Below are 7,038 nucleotides of genomic sequence, written 5' to 3'. Positions count from 1 at the left end.
TCTTTGAAATGGAATTTAGAAGGCATTTAGAGTGCCACCTAGGATTTAGGCTTTTTTTTAATTAATACAAAATTAAGGTTCTAATTTTTTAAATGCTTCTCAATTAATATATAGGGGATATGGTACATCGTAAAAACATCGTTCTTGATAGTAGAATGGCCAAAAAGACTCCTTCAAGATCGTCAAATTAACATATAACAGTGGCCAAAATAAAGTAGGGAAATTAGGTTGTATGGCTACGAAAAAACAATATTTAGATCAGTAGCCAAATACCCTAGAATACATCGATACAGAGTGTATTTTATATAATATTACATTTCTAACCTTCAACGCAACCGGCTCAACCTGCAATTTAAAAGAAAAAAAAATTATTCAAGAGAGCAAAAGTTAAACGTTGTCATCAGAACGTCACACATTTCTTCTTCTTCTTCTTTCTAACATCTTACATCGCCCTGTTCGTTTGTACATCTGGAAGATGCATCCAGATGGTCCATCTAGATGTCTTATCCAGATGCTCCATCTGGGTGTTGTTCGTTTCTTCATTTCGTCCATGCATCCAGATGAATCATCTGAATGCAATTATGTTCGCTTGCTTTTCATTTTTTAACTTCCATCTACATCAAGGTTGACTTGTTAATAAAATGATTAAAATATAATTTTTTTTACGTTTCGGCGGAAAAATAGCATTTTTACGGTTTTGGCGGAAAATATTTTTGCGGTTTTTGAAGAAAAATGTGTGTTTTGGCGAAAAATTGTATTTTTGTTGCTTTGGCGGAAAATACGTTTTTATGGGTTTGGCGGAAAAATACGTTTTGCGGTTTGGACGGGAAAAGTGTGTTTTGCGGTTTTGGCGGGAAAAATGTTTTTGACGGGAAAAATGTTTTTCGCGATTTTGGCGGGAAAGGTGTTTTCGCGATTTTGGCGGGAAAAGCATTTTCACGATTTTAGCGGAAAAATCTGGGTTTGGGCAGGAAAATGCGTTTTTCCTGTTTTGGCGGGAAAATTGCGTTTTCCGATTTTGGCGGGAAAATGCGTTTTTTTCCGGTTTTGACGAGAAAATTCTGTTTTCCGGTTTTGGCGGAAAAATTGCGTTTTTCCGATTTTGGCAAGAAAATTGCGTTTTCCGGTTTTGGCGAAAAAAATGCTTTTTGCGGTTTTGGCCGGAAAATGCTTTTTGGAGTTTGGCGTGAAAATGCGTTTTTTGGGTTTTGGCGGAAAAAATACGTTTTTTTCGTTTTGACTGGAAAATGCGATTTTTTTGGTTTTGGTCGAAAAGTGTGGTTTTACTAGTTTGACCGAAAAATGTGTTATTATGGAAATGTGTGTTTTACGTTTTTTTGCGAAAAAACGCATCTTGCGGTTTTGGCGGAAAAGTGTGTTTTACGTTTTTTTGCGAAAAAACGCATCTTGCGGTTTTGGCGGGAAAGTGTGTTTTTCAGTTTTTGCGAGAAAATGCATTTTTTGGTTATAGCTGAAAAATGTATATGCAAAAAAATAGAATTTAGGGTTTGAAAATAATATTTTGATTTTAAAAGGTCATTTTTGTCATTTCTCATTTTGGACTAAATTAGATGCATCTGAATCCAGATGCACCATCAAGACTCACCTTCATTTGGGTGAGAATTTGAGATGAGTTTTTAAAAATTCAGCTGAATGATTCATCTGGATGTAGCATTATAATGCACAAAACGAACATCGATTTGCATCTTCACCCAGATGGATCATCTTGGTGAGCAAACGAACAGGACCCATGGTTTTCATTCCACATTATTGTTATACTATACTATTTATTTAGTTCCATTCTATTTAGGTTGAAGGTTTATATTTGGGTTTAGGGTTTATATTTGAATTTAGGGTTTAGTGATTATGGTTTAAGGTTAAGTATATAGGGGTTTACGGTGGGATTGTTATATGGTTAATTATTGAAGGGTTTAGGATTTAGTGATTAGAGTTTAGGGGGTTGTACTTCCTCTCAAGTCTATTTTCCTTTCCATTTTATATAGTATAGGTGATAGTACAAAATATTATATATTATTTTCATATTTTAATTTAATCTAAAATATTTTACATTTAGATTTGGGTTTAGGAATTCAAGTTTAGGGTTTAGTATTTCAGTCTTGGAAGTGTGTTGGGTTTAGGGTTGGAGGTGGGTTGGGGTTGAATTACAAGAGTAGTCTTCATTCCATGTTAGATAGTATAGAATAATAGTTCAAAATTTATATATTAATTATTTTTTGTTGTTTTCTTTAAAATATTGTGACTTTAAATTAAATTTAACATTTGAGTTTGAGTTTAGAACCTCGAGTTTATGGTTTAGTATTTAGGTGTGCAGGTTAGGTTTAGAGTTTATGAAGATGTTCTGTTTGTTCTATCTGACGTAGTACTTATATAAATGGAATAGAACACTTAGAAATTAACCCGTACGTAGACCATATTAAATCTCAATTTCTCTTGGACATGTGCGCTCGTCAACGTTAATCCTTGGTCTCACTATCACCGGTAACTTATAAGGACATAACCGGATAAAAGGTGTACAAAATGTTATCAATTTAATAACGTCAAAATCAAAGCTATTTACTTAATTTTGATTCCAAACTTGGTTAGATGGCAAATTCACCCAATAAAGTATCCCACAAATATAACTTCTTGTTAATGGACGACGTCTAAAACCCTGTCGATGAGAAAATGGGTGCCGTTAGGATTTTGCGACGCAAAAAGCGATTTTGAGATCTGAAGCTTCTCCGACTATACGCTCTCCCCCCGGCGTTTCTAAGGCATCACTACAGACCTCGGCGCACAAGGGAGACTACCCAACACTCCTTGTGCCGCCTCTGTTTTTTCTCCTCTGCGGATCTCGCAAGTTTTCTCTGGCTTCTTCGTCAAGGTTCGTAATATTCCGTCATTATTTGTCTTCCGTTTAAGGCAAGACACCTCTAAACCATTCAAACCCAAACTCTAGTCTCACTACTCCATATAAACCACCGCCTCCCCTCCCTCAGACCCACCACGCACCTCCACAAATCTAGCAATTTTTGTCAAATCTCTATAGGTTTTGCTAAGTTTCTACAACATCTCACCATGAGCCAATCATCTCTCATCGTGCACAAAGGTGGGTCCTCTAATGGCCCCCGACTCCCACGCAACTTTGAAGATGATATCATCCGTATCCCGGACTGCGATATCAATGACGTTACAGAACGTTTCCGTCTCACCCTCATAGGGAGAGTTTTTCACCTCCGCGGACGCAGCATCGACGCTATGATCAACCTTCTCCCACGCTCCCGGATCTGGAACGTAGAAGGAAGAGTCCGAGGATTCAACCTTCGGAATGGGCGCTTCCAATTTGACTTCGACAACGAAGCAGATCTCTTGATGGTCCTTAACAAGAGCCCATGCCATTTCAACCAATGGAGCTTCGCACTTGAACGTTGGGAACCTTTCACTAGTGAAGATTTCCCAAACACAATCCCCTTTTGGTAGTGTTATTGGTGTTCCAGTCCACTACTGGAATGACAAAACTTTCACGGATATAGAAAATGCTCTGGGCAAAAAACTCCTCATAGACGAAAAGAAGGCAAGAATCCAGGTCTCCATCGAAGCTGACATACCTCTACAACTCGAACGCAGGATTGGCTTTCAAAATGGGGATATCGGAAGAGTAACCCTCACCTATGAGGGTCTCCGTCGATACTGTTTTACCTGCCACCACATCTCTCACGATGAGAACACCTGCCCACAGCTAACTCCAGCGGAAAGAGAGCTAAAGAGGAAACAAAGAGCAGAGTCCCACGCTACAAATGATCAATCAAAAATCCCCTTCCATGACACACAAGGATACTTACCAAGAAACTCCTTAAAAATGCCTCGATCCCCTCTATATGGGAGACACCACAGCCCATCTGCTACCTCAAAGAACAGCGGCCTTGACGGCGAGGAGAAAAGGAGGAAGTACTCCCCTTCCTCCTACTCAACCCGAGAAGCGAGACCCACTGGTCATCAGACTAGAGATCATAGCAGTGTAAGCCGCCACGAGAATCGTCAATCCCACCACGGCAAGGAAGTGTGGAGTAGACTGGAAATCCCAACCAGGAGACACGAGGAGCGCAACGGCGAATGCCAGCACTCTCGAAACGTGCCTCACTATGTTGCGTCACGCTCACGTAACACCCCTACAAGCAGAGGACACCCACGACGAAACAATGAAGTCGCAAGGAACAAAGCATCTACTAACTGGGTGCCTCGTAAAACCCCTCAAGGTCACACGGAAAGGTCTCGAGCCACTTATGACTCGCAAAAGACAATTTCTGATAACCATGAATCCCTGGAATCAGGAGAAGTCGTCCCTAATCGTGGAACTGAAGCGGTCATTGAAGAAACATAAGCCGAAAGAACCCGGCGCCTTAGAGGCAAGGCCATCGTCACAGACTCCCCCACCTCCAACGCAAAGGAAACTCACCCCTCCCTCATGGCGCGCCGTAGCAACAATCTGACCATCACTGAACAACCCTTAGATGCTCCTCCTCTGCTCACACGCCGAGAACAAAGGTATGACCCTCCTATCATGGAACAAGGAGACAAGTCTATGGAACTAGATGCTGGCCTAGATCAGGACTTAGGTGTTCCATTAACTGAACTAGAATTAGCCGAGGTTGATAATTTGGTGCTTGAAACTGAACGCCTAGAGATGGAAGATAATATGATTGATATAGAGAATGATGATCTGCTTGGAGACTCTCCTGATTTTGATGCAGAGAAAATAGAGGCGATCTCTCAGCTCTCTCCAGCGAATGCTGCGATCACCAAAATGGCAACCTTAAGCCAGCACCTCCCTATCGACAAGGTAGCTGCAGCACATGAAGAACCCGGTTCAAAAAACCAGACAGGCCCCTACATCCCAAAAGGCTTTCTGAAGAAGAAGACCCCCAGGTCACCGGACATCAAAGGAGCAAACGATTCTAAGAAGTTCCATACTCTCAAAGGCAAAGCCTCCCCCAAGAAGAAGAATGCCCCGGGTAAAAGGCAAACAACTTCTTCAACTATGGTCCCTCGTACTGAGGTGTTTCCGTTGGCTATAAATAAAATTTTTTTGTCCCGTTCAGGTTCGGTGGTGTCCCAGAAACCACCCAGTAAGAAGATATGAGTGCAATAGCTTGGAACTGTCAGGGTGCTGGAGCCTATCTGACAAAAAAACATCTCCGGGAGCTGCACCGTTGTTTTCTTCCTTCTTTCCTTTTTTATCAGAAACAAAAAACAATTTTGCTTTTCTTCAAGACTTTCAGTTTGAATTTGGTTATAATAAATTGTTCACTGTCGAACCTGAGGGTAGAAGCGGTGGAGTAGCTCTTTTTTATTTGGATTCCTTTGATGTTACTGTTCTTTACTCCAATAATCGAATGATCGATATTGAAGCCACCATTGAAGGACACAAGGTCTTTATTACTTTTGTATATGGTGATCCGGTCGTTGAGTACCGAGACAACGTATGGGAGTGCCTCACCCGCATGAGCCTAACTCGGACTGGTCCATGGTTGATGCTCGGGGACTTCAACGAAATTACTAGTAACCGCGAGAAGAAAGGGGGCAGGAAATGAGCTGAATCATCCTTTCTCCCCTTAAAGAATATGCTAGCGCACTGCGGGATGATTGAGTTTCCATTCAAAGGGAACTCGCTTTCCTGGGTAGGTAACAGAGTATCGAGGAAAGTTCAATGCAGGTTGGACCGGGCAGTTGGAAATGAGGATTGGCACCACTACTTTTCCCACACGAATGTGGAGTATCTGCGTCTTTGGGGTAGCGATCATCGTCCCATAGTTACCCGCTTTCTCTCATTCAAGAAACTTGGCAGCAAAGCCTTTAAATTCGACAAGAGATGGATAGGCAAGAATGGTTTCCGAGACTCAATCCTTCGAGGATGGAACGTCCCTCTCTCCTTCCATAGAGACGACCTTCATGATAGGATCGAGCGATGTCGCAAATTTATATCACGCTGGAAACGTGATAATCCCTCCAACGCAGAAAAAAATATAGAAGAAATCAAAGATCAGTTCGAGAAAGCTCAAATAGACGATGACTTCTCGCAAGAAGCAATTCTAAACCTCAAATGGAGCCTCTGTACGGCCTTTAGGGATGAAGAACTATACTGGAAGCAAAAGAGTCGAGCGACTTGGCTTCGTGAGGGTGATCAGAACACTAAATTTTTTCATGCTACCACAAAGCAGCGGAGAGCAAGGAATCGAGTAACAAAGCTTCGAAAATCAGCTGGAGTCTGGGCAGAGACCGAAGAAGATATTGAAGAGGTGGCTACAAGATACTTCCAAACTCTTTTTACCTCCTCGGATCCATCTGATTTTGATGAGTCTCTAAAGTATATCACCGAAAAAGTTACTCCAGCCATGAATGAAGCTCTTACAAAAATTCCATCAGATGATGAGATACATAAAGCAGTCTTTGACATAAACCCGGACAAAGCCCTCGGTCCCGACGGGATGACAAGCCTCTTTTTCCAGCAATATTGGGGTATCACAGCGGAAGTGATGCGCCAAACGGTCATAGACTTCTTCCAGGACAACGCTCTTGACCCCCGTCTGAACCAAACCAACATTTGTCTTATCCCAAAAACCGAACGGCCAAGTGAGATGTCTGAATTCCGCCCCATCAGTCTATGCAACGTAAGCTACAAAGTCATCTCCAAAATCCTGAGCAAACGCCTCAAACGCTGGCTTCCCAAATTAATATCAGAAACTCAATCAGCCTTTGTGGCTAGGTGTCTTATTACAGATAATATTCTGGTAGCTCATGAAGTATTCCATGCCTTAAGAACTAATCCAAGCTGCAAAGCCAAATTTGTGGCCATAAAAACCGACATGAGCAAAGCGTTTGACCGGGTTGAATGGTCCTTCCTAGAGGCTCTCCTCATCAAAATGGGCTTCTCCCCAAAATGGGTCTCCTGGATAAAAATCTGCATCTCATCTGTGTCCTACCAGGTACTCTTAAACGGAGAACCGAAAGGTAAGATATCACCCTCGAGAGGCATTCGAC

Source organism: Brassica oleracea, chromosome C1 (genome assembly GCF_000695525.1).
Source record: "Brassica oleracea var. oleracea cultivar TO1000 chromosome C1, BOL, whole genome shotgun sequence".
NCBI lineage: Eukaryota > Viridiplantae > Streptophyta > Magnoliopsida > Brassicales > Brassicaceae > Brassica > Brassica oleracea.
The sequence above is the reverse complement of the archived record's forward strand: the minus strand, read 5'-3'. Positions refer to the sequence as shown.